We start from the raw sequence: 19,200 nt of genomic DNA on the forward strand, positions 1-19,200 counted from the left end.
CTTCATATTCCACTCTCAACAATAGGTAGATCAAACAAAAAGAAAATTATCAATAGCATTGGACTTAAAATATACTTTAGACCAAATGGTTTTAATAGACATATCCAGAACATGCCTTTGAACAGCAACAGAATACATATTCTTTTCAGATACACACAGAACATTCTTCTGAATACATCATATATGAGGTCATAATCAAGCCTTAGCAAATTTTAGAAAACTGAACTCATACCAAGTATCTTTTCTGACCATAATGGTATAAAACTAGATATCAATAATAGGGGGGAGACTGAAAAATTCAAAAATATATGGAAGTTAACCAATACGGTCCTGAACAACCAATGGATCAAAGAAAAATTTGAAAGAGAAATAAAAATATCTTGAAACACAAGAGAATGGAACCATAATGTACCAAACTTACAGAATTCAGTAAAAGCAGTTGGAAGAGGTAAGTTGATAGTGATAAATGTCTGCATTAAATAAAAAAAAATCTTGAGGCACCTAAGTGGCTCAGTCAGTTAAGTGTGATACTTCAGCACAGGTCATGATCTCATGGTTTGTGAGTTCAAGCCCTGCGTTGGGCTCTGTGCTGACAGCTCAGAGCTTGAGGCTTACTTTGGTTTCTGTGTGTGTGTGTGTCTCTCTCTGTCCCTCCCCTGCTCACACACACACTCTCTCTCTCTCAAAAATAAACATTAAAAAAAAGAAACCCTCAAATAAACAACCAAACTTTGTACCTCAAGGAACTAGAAAAAAATAAGAAAAAAATAATTCCAGGGTTATCAGAAAGAAGGACACAGCAAAGGCCAAAAACAAAATGAAAAGGTAACCTATAGATGGGAGAAAATATTTGCAAGTCATATATCAAATAAGGGGGAAATATTCAAAACATAAAATAACTCCTACAACTCAGTATCAAAAACAATCTATTTGAAAATTGGGCAGAGTAGGGGCGCCTGTGTGGCTCAGTCGGTTGGGCCACCGACTTCGGCTCAGGTCATGATCTCACAGTCCGTGAGTTCGAGCCCCGCATTGGGCTCTGTGCTGACAGCTCGGAGCCTGGAGCCTGTTTCAGATTCTGTGTCTCCCTCTCTCTCTGACCCTCCCCCGTGCATGCTCTGTCTCTCTATGTCTCAAAAATAAATAAACGTCAAATAAAAAAAAAAATTAAAAAAAAAAAAAAGAAAATTGGGCAGAGGACCTGAATAGATATTTTTCCAAAGAAGCCATACAAACGACCCAACGTCACTAATCTTCAGGAAACAGCAAATCAAAACCAAAATTAGATATTGCCTCACATCTGTTAAAATGACTATTATCAAAACGGTAACTGATAAGAAATGCTGGTAAGGATGTCGAGAAATTGATTGAATGGCAATTTTTTAAAGTGAGGTGTTAAAGGCCCCCAGTATTATTATATTATTATCAATTACTTCCTTTATGTTTCTCATTAGCTGCTATATGTATTTGGGTGTTCTCACGTTTGGTACATAAGTATTTATAATTGTTATATCTTCTTGTTGGATTGTTCCCTTTATGATTCTATATTGTCTTTCTTGGTCTATTATTACCATCTTTGTTTTAAAGTTTGTTTTGTCCAATATAAGTATTGCTACCCAGGGTTCTTTTCACTTTCATTTGCATGATAAATGCCTTCCCATCCCTTCACCTTCAATCTGCATGTGTCTTTAGGTCTAAACTGAGTCATTTGTAAGCAGCATATAGATGAGTCTTGCTATTTTATCCACTCCATTACCCTATGTCTTTGATTAGAGCGTTCATTCCATTTATATTGAAAGTAATTATTGATAGGTATGTGCTTATTGCCATTTTGTTACTTATTTTATAGTTGTTTCTGTAGTTCTTTGTTCTTTTCTTCTCTTGTTCTTTTCTCTCATGTTTAGCTGGCTTTCTTTAGTGATATACTTGGATTCCTTTCTCGTTAATTTTTGCATATATATTACAGGTTTTTGATTTGTGGTTTATACATAACACCTTTGCATATCTATTAGTGGTTTTGTTTTGTAGGTTTATACATAACGCTTTCTGCATATAGCAGTTGATACTAAGTTGATGGTCACATAAGTTTGAACCCATTATAAAAACATTTAAGTATTAGTCATCTCCCTCTACCCCCAACCTTTAGGTATATGGTGTCATACTTTGCATCCCTTTATTTTGGAAATCCCTTGCCTGATTTATATAGATATACTTAATTTTGCCGCTTTTGTGCTTCCTACTTGTCTTACTCCTATTTATGGTCTTTCCTTTCCACTCATGTAGTCCCCTTAACATTTTTGTAGGTCTGGTTTAATGGTGATGAATTCTTTTAACATTTGTCTAGGAAATTGTATATCTCCTTCTGTTCTCAATAATAGCTTTGCTGGATAGAAAATTCTTGATTACAGGTTTTTCTTTCTTTTTTGTTTGTGTTTTTGTTTGTTTGTTTCTTTCAGCATTTTGAATATATCATGTCACTCTCTTCTGGCCTGCAAAGTTTCTGCTGAAAAATTAGCTGATACCTTATTGGGTTTCTCTTGAATGTAACTATTTTCTTTCCTCTTGCTGCTTTAAATATTCTCTCTTCATCACTACTTTTTGCTATTTTAATTTCCATAAGTCTTGGTGTGGAGCTCCTTGGGTTGATTTTGTTGGGGGCTCTCTGTGACTCCTGGATATGGATTTCTGTTTCGTTGCCGGGATTTGGAAAGTTTTTAGCTATCATTTCCTCAAGTAAATTCTCTGCCACCTTTTCTCTCTCTTCTCTTTCTGGGATCCCTATAATGGGGATATTATATGCTTCATGGTGTTACTGAGTTTCCTTAGTCTATTTTCACTTATTATGTTTTTTCTTTCTTTTGTTCATTTTGATTGCTTTCCATTACTCCTTCCTCCAGGTTGCTGATCCACTCTTCTGCTTTCTCTAGTGTACATTTATTCCATCTAGTGTATAGATGGTAAATTTGTAAAACCACTTTGGAAAAAGTGTTTGACAGTGTCTACTAGAATTAAATATACCCATACCTATGACACAGCAATTTAATTACTAGATATATTATCAACAGAAATATATACCTATATTCACCAAAAAATATGGTCAAAGTGCCAAAAATATGGCACTTGAATGGTCATTTCAATGCTATTCACAACAGCCTTGACCTGGGAAACTACTCAAATGTGAATCAACAATAGAATAGACAAAAACATTGAGGTATAGAAACATAGTGGGCATATTATATAGCAGTGAGAGTGAATAAACCACAATTTCACAGACAGTAGGAATTACTTTAAAAACATAATATTGAACAAAAGAAGCAAGCAGAAGGGCTAATATTATATAATTCCGTTTATATTAAGTAAAAAAAAATAGGTAATACTAATTTATGCTTTTAGAACTAGGATAGTGTTTACTCACATTGGAGTTGGCTTGAACTGGGAGTTTGATAAGTGGTAAAAAGAGTTTAAAAATTCCTCCTAATTAGTAATTAATTTACAAACATACCTTTTTCTAAACTTATATTTCATTAGAATAAAAATATTTTTAAAAGCAATCATGTTATTGAGTTACCTAAAATGTGAAGATATTGGTATTATCATACTTGCTGATGGGTATATAAAATGGCAAAGCCAATCAAAGGTCCATTTAGTATAGCCTTATGAAAGGGAAATCTATTCATTATACCCTATCCTCAAGACTAGTTACACACATGCAGGAAGGCTATGTAAGAATATCCATTTCAGATTATTTTTAAAATTGTATACTAAAACCCTTTATACCTACTTACAGGGCTTAACTAAATTAAATATACTATATCCATTTCACACATGAAATATACTTTGTAGCAACTAAAATAATTAACTAGACATGGACAAGCAAAATACTCTATGATATTTTGATGGGAAAAAATGCAGATTTTATAAATAAAGGTAACTATTTTAATAACTAAAAAAACTATTCAAATTATAAGTTTGTTATGGTTATAATTTAATTACAATTTAAATATAAACATACAAAACATTAATTTTTATTTGACCACAATTTACTAATTTAGACTATACAATAGTCATATACACAATTTAAAATTAGAATAGGCAAAATTCATAAATAATAGTATTAGAAAACATATACATGCATATACATAACATACAGATATATGTACATATACATATGATTATTAACATTATAAATATTGCATATAAATGTTATAAACATTAAATTTTTAAAGACAGCATTGTACAAGATAATACTGATTTACACAGTTTAACTGTGTTTTTTAAATATTATTCTTAAATTTTAGACTACAGAAAACAGAACTGTGATGATGTAAGATGTTGAGAAACATAAATGTACATTTTAAATTTTATACCATGAACAAATCCATATATACTTTATGTTTTTATAGAATGAGGAAGCATTATTTAATAATTTGTCAAAAATTTATAAGTAAAAGAGTTTATTAAAAATGCCTAATATATAAATACCATATGTCTAAGGAAATTTTAAAAAGTGAGTGAGCACAAAGGGATAATAATGAATTATAATGAACAAAAAATAAAACATGAAATGTGATTCAAATTTCATAAAAAACATTTTCATTTCCTAAAATTGTAAATGGGCTAAAATCACCACTAAAATGGAAAGCTTTTAGGTTTGAATTAAAGTTAAAATTCATGTAACTTTATATTTTATAGTCATCATGCATATATTATGCTAATGATTTACATATAATGTATATTTGTATATACAAACATAAAAAAGAAAAAGAAGTAGTGACTAATGTGCCAATGTTAAGAATGAATTCTAAAGGATTTATTGATATTGATAACATATGCATGTTTTAACAAGCAAGACAAAGTTACTTTTTAATTTGAGAAATAATAGCTCACATAATTCTTAGGTTAGAGAAGAAATACACATTCAAGTTGCCAATTCTTTATTAACTAATAAGATGAGAATCAGGAATTGAAAATCTACAGTATATATTCTAGATACATTTGTTAGCAAACACATAACATTAAATTAATGTATTATTATATAAGAAAAAAAAGAAGCTATGGATTCACTTTTAGAAATGAATTAAAGACCAAAAATAGACCATAATGAAGAGTTATAACAAAAGAAGACGTCAATATGAATGAACTGGAAATAAGAAAAAAAGCTAGTCTTAATAAATACTAGATGTAGACCTTTTTAAAATGAGATTTGGAAAGTCAAATCAAAACAAGAAGAGATAAAAATAAAGAATACTAACAAGGACATAGGAAATAGAGTTAAATTATATTTGAGTATTGTACAACTCTGGTTATCTTGAAAAATCTCTGTGAAGTAGCTTTAAAAAAAACATAAGCAACTAAAATCAACTGGTGAAATCAAAAATAATGAAATTTACCAATATTCAAATGAGAGGTTAACAAAATATTACAGTATTATCTCCCAAAGTGAATCTGGGTGGATATATTTTTATCAGCAAATTATCCAAGTTGAGGAACTCTTTCATTTCTCAAAAGAAAGAAAAATCATTTGTATGTATATTGTACAAGCATATACTTAATGTGGAACAGGATTGTAAACTCACAAATAGTCTTATTTAATGTTTTTATTTATTTTGATATGAGAGACAGAGGATGAGCAGGGGAGGGGCAGAGAGAGAGAGAGACAGAGAATCCGAAGCAGGCTCCACGCTCTGAGCTGTCAGCACAGAGCCTGTTGCGGGTCTGGAACTCATGGACTGTGAGATCATGACCTGAGCTGAAGTAGGATGCTCAACTGACTGAGCCACGCAGGCGCCCCTCAAGTAGTCTTATTTATAGATACAGATGTACAAATACTTCATGAAAATACTACTAATTTGATTTCCACAGAATAATTGCAACATAATAACATGATTAAGTAGATTTACCTCAGGAATGTAGAGGCATTAAATATATCAAATACTATATCGGAAAATTAAATGCCGAAAAGGCCTTTAGTTTTAGCTCAAAACCTAATATTGTTAATGTTTTAGCAAACTAAAAAGTTACTATTACTGTACTATCACTAAGAAAAGGATGACATTATACTAATAGATACATTTTTTTTCAAAATGGGGATGGATTTCTTTTCCAAGGTAATATTGGCACTTAGCTGATTATACTCTTCTATTCCAGTGTCAAAACTCATAGGGAAGTGACCCTAAGATATACCAAAAAGAACACTCCCTATTTTTATGGCTCTTTCTCCCTCTATAAGAAAACAGTGCTAACACTTGGGCAATGGTTCAACCCTTATACTCATTAATTATACAAAGGAGAATTAGCTAGTTAACACAAATGTTTAATTCAATTATATGGATCATGATAATACAATATTTTGTGGGTAAATGACAGTTAAAAATCATTAGATAGTCTTTTGTTCTCCAGGGTGGCATTAACGGTAATAGAAGGCCAAATAATTTTAACCAAACACTAAACAAGGGATTCTGTGTTTAGTTTATTGTCCAGTAGTACAATCCTAACTAGGAATTACAAAATCAAGGTGTGGATTTTAGAACAATTTTATTTGCAGTATCCTCTGATACTTTAACACTCACAGAAGCCTTTTCCAACCATTAATAAAACTCACTTAAAATACTCTGTGATAGGCTCTCCTCCATGAGTCAAGCAGCAATAACCTGTGGTGCTAAGAGAGCCTTTTACAGTAGGGGCTTTTCAAATGTAAAAAGGTATATGGGGATGGATAACTTGGTCAAATTAATTTGAGAAATTCATGGTCAACCTGAATTAAACAAGTGTATTGTTGAAATTATTAAAATATGTAATGTCCTTCATCAAAGACACATGTATGTTATAATATGCACATTTATGAATTTTCCTTGGAGATATCTTTTTTTCAATGATTATCACTTGGGATTAGTGTTCCACACAATACATTATGGAAAACACTTGTTTAGACTTGTTCACACATATAAAGACCAGGTTTTTATGCATTCTGATAACAACCATAACTTTATATATAACATGCTGTGTGCTTTACTGGAATTTAATATACTCAAAAAAGAAATAACATTAAGAAAGAAGTACTTTTAAAATATATGTTAATTGTTGGGGCATCTGGGTGGCTCAGTCGGTTAAGTGTCTGACTTCGGCTCAGGTCATGATCTCATGGTTCATGGGTTGGAGCCCCATGTCAGACTCTGTGCTGACAGCTCAGGGCTTGGAGCCTGCTTCAGATTCTGTGCCTCCCTCTCTCTCTGCCCCTCCCCGGCTCTCTCTTGCATGGGCGCTCTATCTCTCTCTCCAAAATAAATAAACATTAAAAAAAATTTAAGAATAGAATAGAATAGAATAGAATAGAATAGAATAGAAGTTAATTCTTCCCTCATTTCTCTGATGTTGATCTTCATATTCCAAATATCCATCCCTCCCTTCCTCCCTTCCTTCCTTTTCTAGCTTATTTAAGCTGGAGGAGATAAACTGGAAGGGGAAGTGACAGGAGGACAGGAGCTCCAGTGTTTTCTGGTGCCTCCCAGGAAATAGTTCCCTCATGAACCTACAGCTTATTAGCTCAGGAAAAGTGATTACAAAATTGGGTTTGGTTTAACTTGAAAATTGCCTTTTTGTCTCCCTGGATTCAGCTAAGTCTATTAGAAGTGGACTTGAACAATTCCTTCTTGCGATTCTCCTTAAGTTCTGACGTTTCATTATATGCATCTTTTGATTTTTTTTTTTTTTTTAACAAATGAAACCAAGAAAAATATCATGGAAATTTTGGGGAGTTTTGTAGTTGCTGTTTACATCTCTTGTTCAGATTCTTAAGAAAAGTATTTCAGGAATTTTTAATGAACATATTTGTAGGCCAAACATGAATGAGGATAAAAATATGCCTGACATTAAAAGTAGACTTCCATATGCCTGCAAATAGCAGACAATAGCACACACACAAAAAAAGGGTTGATATATAAGTATAAAAGCATATGAAAACATAGAAAAACAAGACTTTAATTACAACTCAGAACATCAAGTTAGACGTGGCATTTGAATTGGGCCTGGAAGCTGAGAGATCCGGTGTAAATAACTGGGGAGCAAAAATACAAACACCTCTTGGAGCAGGAAACGGGCCACATGAGGAAAAGTGGCAGGGAGAGCAGGATCTACTGTCAGGGCAATAGCAATTAGAATCTCAGCTCTGACACTCTGCACCCTATGACAAATTTCCTGTCCCATGCAAATAACAATGAATGTAACAGTGGCATCTAAATAATAAGAGTGCCATGAAGACTATGTGAGATAATGAATTTTGAAAGGCTTAACATAGTTCCTGGTGTGCAAGGAGCACTTCCTGGACTAGAGCTGTCATTCTGGCTGGAGTTCAGAAAAAGTGAGAACTTTGGTGCATGTGAGTTAGAGTTGTTAAGAAATCGGCATGTTCAGGGGCCCCTGGGTGGCTCAGTCAGTTAAGTATGTGACTCTTGACTTTGGTTCAGGTCATAATCTCAAGGTTCATGAGTTCGAGCCCCATGTCTGGCTCTGTGCGACAGCACAGAACATGCTTGGGATTCTCTCTCTCCCTCTCTCCCTGCCCCTCCCCTGCTTGCTCTCCCTCTCTCTCTCTCTCTCTCAAAAATAGAGAAGTAAACATTAAAAAAAAAAATCGGCATGTTCAGAAAATTAGAATGGAGTTAAAGGTGCCTTGAATATTTTATTTATTGAGTGTAGCAATGGTATGGTCACATACACGTTTATCTTTTTTTAAAGATGTTTAGATTTTTTAAAAATGTTTATTTAGTTTTGAGACAGAGAGAGCTAGGGAGGGGCAGAGAGAGAGAGGAGGACAGAGGTTCCAATGCGGGCTCCATGCTAACAGCAGAGAGCCCTATGCGGGGCTTGAACTCACAAACTGTAAGATCATGACCTAAGCCAAAGTTGGACACTTAACCAACTGAGCCACCCAGTTACCCCTAAAGGGTAGTCATTGCGAATATCTGTCATATCTAGAATAGGTGAAAGATTCGTGACAAAAATCAGATGAAAAGTGTCTAAAAAGCCTGGAACAGTCAGAATAAAAACAGAACAAAAATAAAAGTCAGTAAGCATGAGTGAGTGAATAGGTTTGTGGTAAGAAAAGTTTCAGTATTTTAGGGTGATGAGGATAATAACGTTTTCCTCTAGCACTCATTTAAAAGTATTTCTTGAGCTCTTGCTACGTAGTATATCAACGCTGTTCCAGGAGCTGGTGATGTAGAAGAAACCCATATACTCAATGCAGTTTGCATTTAATGAGAGGACATGCGTTAGACACACAGTTAATATATGAATAAATAATTTCAGATACAGTAAGTATCGTAAAGATTTCAACAAAACATTTAAAAGAGATAAATAATGTCATAGATCAGCAAAACGTTATATTAGAGAGCCTGGACAGGTTAAGAAGACATATATTTTATATTACACATGTAATTGAGGAAAAGTTCTATAACTATGTAAATAATTTTCCCTTCAGTTTTACTAGTCTCATAAGCAATTCACATCCTCTACTAAAGGCCATAACACACGTCTTCAGAAGTTTGCAGTGAAGGCACTGGGAGCTAAGTAGAGGTAATATTATGCCCTATCCAACTATGCTGAGATATTGTTTTACTTGCTCCAAATAATTTTATGGACCAAAGATAAATAATGAATCATTTGTTTGGTCTTAAATTTCCAAGGTTCTGCAATTTAATATAGTCTATCTTCTCCGCTGATGTTCACAGTGATCTTTTCTAAGATGTTCACTGTGGATGTAAAATGGAAGGATACAGGTCCTACATTATATAAACTATATGCATTTTATCAAACTTTTTCCTGAGGTAGCCTCTTTCATATTCCTTATTATTTAACACTTTCCAATCAATCTTTCCTTTCTTCCTTTCTCTTTCTCTGTACTGATCTTTTTAAAAGGCAAATTTGGTTTTATTGCTTTCTGGTGTTGTTTTTCTATTTCTTATTTTTAAAAAATGTCTCCTCTAATCTCTATTATTTCTTTTGTTCTGCTAGTGTTTTGTTCAGTTTGTTCATCTTTTCTATTTCCTAAAGATGAAAAGTTAGTTATTTATTTGAGATATTTTTTAACCTAGGTATTAACAGCTACACATTTCTCTTCCAGCACTGTTTTTACCACATCCCATTAGTTTTGATATGTTATGTTCTCATTTTAAGTTGTCTCCATTCTCTAATTTCCCAAGTGATATCTTCTTTGACCTACTGATTGTTTAAGAAAAGTGTAGTTTAATTTCCACATATTTGTGAATTTTCCAGTTTTCCTTCTGCTCTTGATTTCTAGCTCCATTCCATTTTTGTTGGAGAAGAGACTTTACAATTTCATTCTTTTTAAATTGAGACTTCTGTGTGGCATGACCTATGATTTATCTCAGAAAACATTTCATGTGCACTTGAGAAGAAGGAGATCTCTTCTTGTTAAAGGGAGCACTCTGTACATTGTTATATCAAGTTTGTTTATAGTGTTGGTCAAATCCTGTATTTCCTTATTGAACTTTTATATGAACATTTGATTACTGAAAGTGGTATATGAAGTCTCTTATTGTAGATCTATTTTTCCTTATAATTCAGCAATTTTTTGTGTTACATATTTTGGGGTTCTGTCATTTGCTGCAAGTGGCTTTCTAAATACCCTGTATTTACAGGTGCTTTTGAATGTCCTAATTTCTCAAGTAATCTCACCCAACTTTTCCTCCTTTGCTTTGATGGTCAATTGTGGGTCTCAAACATAATCTGTTGCCCCAGGCATCTGCAGTTTTTTTTTTACTTCACCTTGCAGCATTTTCTAGCCATACTTATCACTTTTCTGACTTGAGTTCTAGGCAAAATAGATAGCCCCAGACAGTGTAGAACAGGCAAGCCCAATAATCTGCCAAATGAAATTTGTGCTCTTCACTCTGGTACCTGAAACTAGAGTCCCGCACTGAGAACATGCTGCCCCTGATTCAGAGCTGCCATGACTTCAGGGAAGGAGTGAGTCAAGGGCAAATTAAAACATGAGAAAACTTTCCTGATGTTTGCAAGCTGCCTTTTTCTTGATTCAACATTCACTTGGTTGCTACCAACCTTTAACTGTTTTCTAGGTTCTATCAAAGTTGGTTCTGACATTTCCTGCTTTTTCTTTTCTTTTCGTTTTTCTTTTTCTGTTTCTTTTTTTTTTTTTTCTTCTCTTCTCTTCTCTTCTCTTCTCTTCTCTTCTCTTCTCTTCTCTTCCCTCTTCAAGAGTTTGGAGCAAACTGCTACACCATTATGCTATTAAAACGGCTCCAGAAATCTGTGTTTTAACTGGTCTGTAGTTGTTACCGCTGCCTACTAAATTTTGAGAAATGCCAAATACTGGGTAACAACCTTAGTTTAACAACAGAAATTATGGATTTGCAGGTCTCTCATTATAAACTGTGTGATCTTGAATGGATTATTTACTCTTTGTGACTTAATTGTTCAGTGTAAGTAATCTATAGTGTTCTTTATAGATCAGGTTAAGAAAGAAAAAAAATAATAAAGTACCTGGAAATAAAAGTATTCAATAAATGTTATTTCTCTTTTCTATTCTTCTCTATATTCTAAGACCATAAGCATTCACTTCTAAACCTTCTCTGCCCTTCTCTGGAGATGTCATAGAGAAGTTTTTGAATAAGTTAATAATATTTGTTTGAAAAGCAACTAGAAATAATTGAGAGAACCTTTATCTTAACTTAGAAGATTAATTTCCCAATTCCTTCTTTCTCATTTACTGGACACCTGTCTTTAGGCTACCAACTTAGCTCTTTGGTCCTTCTTTCTCATCTGTGAAACAGAAGTTATTGTATCTACAGCACACATTTTTAAGGGAATTTTAAAAGAGAGATAAATTTGCTCATCAAGATACATGGTACAGAATACACTCAGGTATTTTTAAAAACATATGAATGAATTAATGCCTGAATGATTCTGAAGCCTAGTAGTACATGACAAGAAATAGTTTATGAAGATAATGTCCAGTTGTTCCTACTTAGTAAATACCCACACAAAGAAATGAAGAAACGGAGATGATGAATAGTGAAAACAGTGTTATCACCGATTTTATACATCTGTGGAATAATTTCTAAGCAGGAGAGAAAAGTCAATACAGATTTCAAAAAATAACCTTTAACAAGTCAAACAATGCATCTGCACATTTTCTGTGAAATGGAAATTAAGACACTTCACCAAATGTCTACAAAATTTATTATGATATACGCCACCCTCCACCCTATGTTGAAAGTCATTCCCTCACAAAAGATATGAATTATGCTGACAGCAAATTTGAGCTCAGAGTTAAGAAAAATTGGTGACAAATTATTCTCTTTTATAATAGGAATTAAACACCTTATGGTTATAAATATGCTGGTGTTATTTTTTTAATGTTTATTTATTTATTTTTAAGAGGGAGAGAGAGCACAAGCAGAGATGAAGGAGAGAGGGCAGTGAGAGAGGGAGAGGGAGAATCCCAAGCAGGTTCCACACTGTCAGGGCAGAACCCAACACGGGGCTTGATTCCACAACTGTGAGATCATGACCTGAGCCAAAAATCAAGAGTTGGACACTTAACCAACTGAGCTACCCAGGCACCCCTACACTGGGGTTATTTTGATGAAATTTCACAACGGTTAAATTTCCCATTTGTTCATAAATGGCATTTGCAAATAGGTCATTACCTACATGAATTTTCTTTTTTCTGTCAGTGTCACACATCTCACAATTACTTAAACATATGATAAAATTTACCATTTACAAACAAGTTCCTGGTTAAGAACATATTTAGTATTCTGCCACACCATTCCTTTAACTGTGCTATGTGCAGTATGGATAAAACTCTAGTACCTGGTGAAGTAGAGTTGCTACTTTAAGTGTTCTGGTTACACAAATCCTTACTTTTTTCATTTTCAAAGCAGAACAGTTCCCCACAAAAGGTAAAAATAGAAAATATGTTTGGTGTGTATAAATTCACCTAAAGCTCAATAAGGAATATGTACTACTTCTTTACCAGTAAATACATGGCCTTCTGAATAGCATTACCATCAAGATACACTAACAACAGGAAAGGAATATAAAGAGATTTTATGTGCAGATGGTGCCTTGATATTTATCACTGAGCCACAAACAATTATCCTGGAAATATTGAGATTAATAGGCCCATTTAGTAAAAGAGCTAATTGTGAGAGGCATTGGGATAAATCTGAGCTATTTTCCATATCAAAAGTTTTCTCTAGGGCAACTGCATTTTCTACAGAGTTAACCTATCCACCAATGGTAGAATTTTTTTTTCTATAGTTTTAGGATGCTTCATTTTATGGGAGTGCAATTATACTGGGATTATGGGGTTATATGCAGATAAACCTGGAAGGTGGCACTGTCTAAGGGATGCCAATTACTTGCAATACTTTCAGAAGTTTGGCTTCTCTCATGCGTCTGAATTTTGTCTTCTCTTTATACTTTAGAGCCTAATACAACTCAGCACATTTTGGTAGTAGTTTCCAAGTAATGAATATTCAAGAACAGTGAACATTTGAAAGGGTTTGGATTTTTACAATGCTGATAATTGGGGGATTTGATATAGCTTCCTTAAATCAATAGGCTGTAAACATAGCCAGACAAAGAAGCTCTACGGCAAGGGCATAGGCAACGAGATGGCAAAGTAAATTTGAACAACAGAGAAACAGGAGACTGTTTTTAAAAAAAAACATAGATTCAAGTTCCAGATTTTTGCTACTTGTAGGATCCTGTACCAGTTGACCATTGCCTCTGCCCCCTTTCTGTGAAATGGGATTTAAGATCCGGTAGAAAATGGGATCATATATGAAGCACTTCATAAACACTAAAATAAGTATTTAAAAAAAAAGATATAAACACTAGCTTTGGCTCTTTCCTGCAAATTGTGCAGTTATGCTCATCTCACTCAGAAGCAAGTATTAAACATCCTTCTACTAAACACCTCAGGCTGGACTGTAAATTCCAGTAGGAAGAGCTGCCATGTTAGAAGCTAGAATATTCTTAGAATTGTACTAAAACGAAAGCATTTGCAAGTTTAATTTATTTGACTATGTATTAATACATCATATTCTTTTGAAAACCCATAGAAGATAAAGTAGAACAAACACTTCTTATTTTGAATGCTATAATATCACTCCTCACATAATGTTCAATACAACAATATTCCAGTTGGAACAATTTTGTAGAAGGAGTGATGGAAGAAAATTGAAATCATTAAAGCTAAATGTCATCCTGTGTAACTTAGGCTACCTATTAAATGACAACTAGATTTAAATTTTTTGATTAGCTACAGCTAGACAGAGAAGACATTCACAAATAATACCATATAAAAACATTTAGAATGATATTTTCTTCTGCAGCTGTATAAAAGCTAAAGATGATAATAATAAACATATTTCCTCATGGCTATTATATTAATCTGATCAACCAAATTCCTCTTGCTCTATCAGGGTCTGTCTTTGAAAAATTGAACTAAACTGGGAATGAATAGATAAATTCTTCAAGAAAAAAACCCATAAAGGAACATTTACTTCATGGGAAAGTCCAGGTTTAGCCAAGGAACAAACTCTGGTGACTCCTACACTGTGTGATAAATGAGAGGGTTTTTTTTTTTTTTTTCCATTTTCTTCATTTTATTTTATTTTTATTTTTTTTAACATTTATTTATTATTGAGAGACAAAGAGACACAGAGCGTGAGCAGGGAAAGGGTAGAGACAGGGGGAGACATAGAATCTGAAGTAGGCTCCAGGCTCTGAGCTGTCAGCAGAGCCCTACGCAGGGCTTGAAATCACAAACTGTGAGATCATGACCTGAGCCAAAGTTGGTTCAACCAACTGAGCCACCCAGGCGCCCCATCTTTTTCTTCATTTTAATCTGGTACTTCCATAATGTGCAATAACCATTATCAGTAAAATAAAACTTTTTATAAAGTACAAAAACAGCCCCATTTTTTTGGTTACGATTAAATTCAAAGACATGCTATTAATCTGTCAAATCATAATACAAGTTTCCAAAATGTTTACTCTCAGTTTCTGTACTTAATCCTCATAAAAACAAACATGTTGGGGCTAGTTACTAGACTGCAGACTAGACTCACTAGCTAACTTTTCTTATGTAAATGGCCAGAAAGTAAATGTTTTAGACTTTGTGTGTCACATGGTCTCTGTTATGACTACTAAATTTGGCTGTTGTAATATGAAAGCAGTAATAGATAAGGCATAAATAAATGGTCATGCTTCTCTGTTGCAATAAAACTTTATAAAAAACAAATAGTGGTCTGGATTTGGCCCATAGGCCACAATTTTTTGATTATCTGCTTTAAGCTATGACATTTGTGATATCTCTCAGTGTAATACATGAGAGAAAATCCTAAGAAATTGGCATAATAGATTATCAGAAAAATTCTTAGGATGGACAGAAACTTCTATTAGGATTAATGTAATGGGTGAGGAAAACCAACAATTGCAGAAACAAAGGCCTGATTTAGATCAAAGCAAATTGAGAATCGAAAGCAAAAAGCAGGCTGTCACATAAAGAAAACAAAGGATAGTTTCTATGACTGGATCGGGGGGATTTATTTGTGCTATATGGAAATTATGAACTAAGACTTTGAAACCAGTCAGTTCTGAGTGTGAATTCTGTCTTTACTATTTATTAACCTACTGGAAAAGAGGAGCAATGACCTTGTCGAAGTTTCTCATCCCCCTTAAGCCTTTATTCACATAGTAGGTTGGAAAAATATACAATTTAAAGGGTTGTTGAGATAATTAAATGAAATACATGCATTGCATTTAGCACTCTCCCTGACATAATAGGCACTCAAAAAATTTTGACCACTATGATAGGTAGGTCTTGCCTATGAGAGATTAATATTCAATTAATATTATTATATTGTATGGACCCTTTGGTGTGCTGTAGTTAAGATGGTGTTTAGGGGTGCCTGGGTGGCTCGGTCGGTTGAGCGTCCCACTTAGGCTCAGGTCATGATCTCGCTGCTCGTGGGTTTGAGCCCCGTGTCGGGCTCTGTGCTGACAGCTCGGAGTCTGGAGCCTGTTTTGGATTCTGTGTGTGTGTGTCTCTCTCTCTGATCCTCCCGCATTCATGCTCTGTCTCTTTCTGTCTCAAAGGTAAATAAACGTTAAAAAAAATTTTAAAAAAAAGATGGTGTTTAAAGTCTTAAGATGTGAGGAAACAAACTTTGTACAGAAGTAGCAACTTGCTGGTAATCATGAGAACTGACTGTATTCCAAGACAGTGGCCACTATCTTGCAACTTTGATCAATTTCGTTTCAGTCTTTTCATTTTTAACATAAGGTGATCTAATCTAATATTGCTTTCCTTCCCAATGTAGAGGTTTTGTATGGTGGAAGGATCACTGGATTGAGATGGATCTTTTAGGTTCTAAGACTTCCTCAGCCATTGACTGGCTAAGTCTATGATGAGTTACTTAAGTGTTCCAAGCATTACTTCCTGATCTATTAACATGAAGCTTTGAATTGAGGACCTATAAGGACTCATAAAAATAAATTATTTTGCATCTGATTTACTTTGTGGGTAATTCTCTATATGGATATACAGCTGTTGACCCTTTCAACTGTGGCATACTCTCTGCTAAGTATCAGCAGGATTTTGTATATCTCATTTTGTTTTCAGCTAAGGAGATGATATCAGGAAGATCTACAATATTAGAAAAAAAGATAAATTATGCTTTCATATAATATGGGGTTCCAGTTTGAGTGATAGTAACTAAATTACTTAAAGCATACAAAGAGAATAACAGAGAAATTATTAATGTCTATTGAAAAAGAAGAAGAATCTAGGAGATCAGTGTGCAGGGTAGTAGTCCACAGCAGCAGGCAGACACTACAATTTTTTGGTAAAAAGTTGTAGGGTTAGTGAATTTGGAAGGAAAAATAGAAAATAATTTTTAATCCTCTTCTAATATTCTTTATTGCCAAGTCAGATTGTGTTTTAGTTGCTTTAGTGCGATCATTATAAACTAGATAGATAGATAGATAGATAGATAGATAGATAGATAAAAACTTCATCATGAAAGCTCAAGAATGAATAATAAGATTTACTGAACCTGGAGTCTTAAGTTAGTTGAATTTTAAGTTAGTTGAATCTTATCACTACCTTGAGAACTACTGCACTCATAATAAGAAATTATTATTGTTCACCCCTACCAGTAGTTTATCTTTTTACACTTATCTTTATATCTCTAGTAACACAAGAAATTGTAATATTTTAGAAATTTTCTATTTTGTACACTATTTCAGTTTCCCATTATTTAGTTTTTTTTTTACCTATTCTCATATGTTTTAGTTATTGCTGCTCTAGAACATAGGATGCATTTATTTTTTGATGTGATCATTGTAAAATATATTCTTTTGCAGTAGAATTAAACTTAACCATGTTATGAGGCAATTAATTAATTAATTTACTCTTTTCTCACTGTTCTAAAGATTACTTGATATACAGTAGGTTAACAAATAATATTTATTTCTGAATATGTTTACATTTGTTAATTTTTTATCTTGATTATTGATCATATTTTCTTGCTTCCTTTCATGTCTGGTAATTTTTTATTGTGTGCTCCACATTTTGTACATTAGATTGTTGGTTTCTGTGTTATATTAGAATACTGTAAATAGTATTGTACTTTGTTTTGGTATTCAGTTATTTGGAAAGAATTTGGAATGAAGAAAGGATCTAGATTTGTTTTTCTACTTGCTTAAGGTGAATTCAGAGCACTCTTTAGTCTAGTGTTAATCTACCTGTCTATCTAAGGTGATATCCTTCTGAGAACTCTAACAGATGCCTTGTGTATCACATGATCTTTCAACTCTAGCTGGAGGGAACAAATTATACCCATCTCTGTATGAACTCAAGGAATTATTTGGCCTTTTACTTTTTGGTGTTTTGTTTGTTTGTTTGTTCCTTTGTTTTCTTCCAGCCTTGTTAAGTAACTGTTTAGTCATGCATAATTAATAGTCAGTTTAAGACTTAATGGGGATCATTCTTTTGATCTCAAGTGCATTCTACCTCTCTCAATTTCTCCTTCTTCCATCCTCTTTCTGTGTCTGATTGTGGTTTTGTTTTGGCTTGATTTGGTTTCTGATTTTTCTTGGTTTGAGTTTTTGTTTTTGCCTATCTATATATAATCCAATAAATACATGTATTGTTGAGAAATATGATCAACATTGTCTGAACTGAGTAGTATTTTCTTCACCTTTCTCTTTGTTCGTCAGCAAAAGTAAAGCTAGAGAATCCACTGTCTGCTAAAATGACTATGGATTAGTTGATACAATGTTGTTGGAGCTGAAGCCTAGCCATGCCACTTACGAACTCTGGGATCTTAAGGAATCTGCATAACTTCTCTGAGACACACTTTCTTTGGCTATAAAATGGGGATGAAGGGGCACCTGGGTGGCTCAGTTGGTTAAGCATCTGACTTCGGCTCAAGTCATGATCTCACAGTTCTTGAGTTCAAGCCCCACATCGGGCTCTGTGCGACAGCTCAGAGCCCAGAGCCTGTTTCACATTCTGTGTCTCCCTCTCTCTCCCCCCCGCAGCCCCTGCCCACCCCTGCTCACAGTCTGTGTGTCTGTCTGTCTCAAAAATAAATAAACATTAAAACAAATTTTAAATGGGGATGAAATACAAATGCTTATTTTGAAATATTCACCTTTAAACAATGAATTAATTACATGAAATATAGTGTCCATCATATAGATGATACAAAAAATATGAGATAGAAATCTATGTGCTATACAAAAGGATAGGGAAAAATTTATATAAGAACAGTGTGAAATAGAGAAACCTTGCACAGAATTTATGTGTAGAAGGGCACTAATCTTAAGTCCCTTCTTGGAAAATTTACTTGACCTTTATAAACCTCATTTTTCTCATTTTTATAATGAAATGGTTTAAATTGATAATTTTGAAAGTTATTTATAAAGGTTAAATTATAGGGTCTAGGTCTGCCTAATATCACACCTTAACAAGAGCTAACCAGTCACATAAAAAATTTAATTTTTGCTCTTTTTTTCTTACTTTTTTTTTAATGTGAAGCACCAGCCAGGAGTAGATTTTTGTGATTATCTGTTATCATCAAAAGTGGTTACTGTATTATTGTATCTTGTATTTTAAAGCAAATAACTTCTCTTCTTTTT

The 19,200-nt window shown here is 33.6% G+C and overlaps 1 long non-coding RNA gene across 1 annotated transcript in view; it reads left to right on the forward strand.

Moving 5' to 3' along the window:
- Positions 1 to 211: 211 nt before the first annotated feature.
- The window catches only part of LOC132687831 (uncharacterized), a 58,645-nt gene continuing 39,656 nt past the window's right edge, over positions 212 to 19,200 (forward strand). Inside the window, exon 1 of the long non-coding RNA XR_009614278.1 lies at positions 212 to 448. This is a non-coding gene — a long non-coding RNA (uncharacterized LOC132687831). The remainder of the gene's footprint in view (positions 449 to 19,200) is intronic.

The sequence above is a fragment of the Panthera onca genome, chromosome A3 (assembly GCF_046562875.1).
Source record: "Panthera onca isolate mPanOnc1 chromosome A3, mPanOnc1 haplotype 2, whole genome shotgun sequence".
Taxonomy (NCBI): Eukaryota; Metazoa; Chordata; class Mammalia; order Carnivora; family Felidae; genus Panthera; species Panthera onca.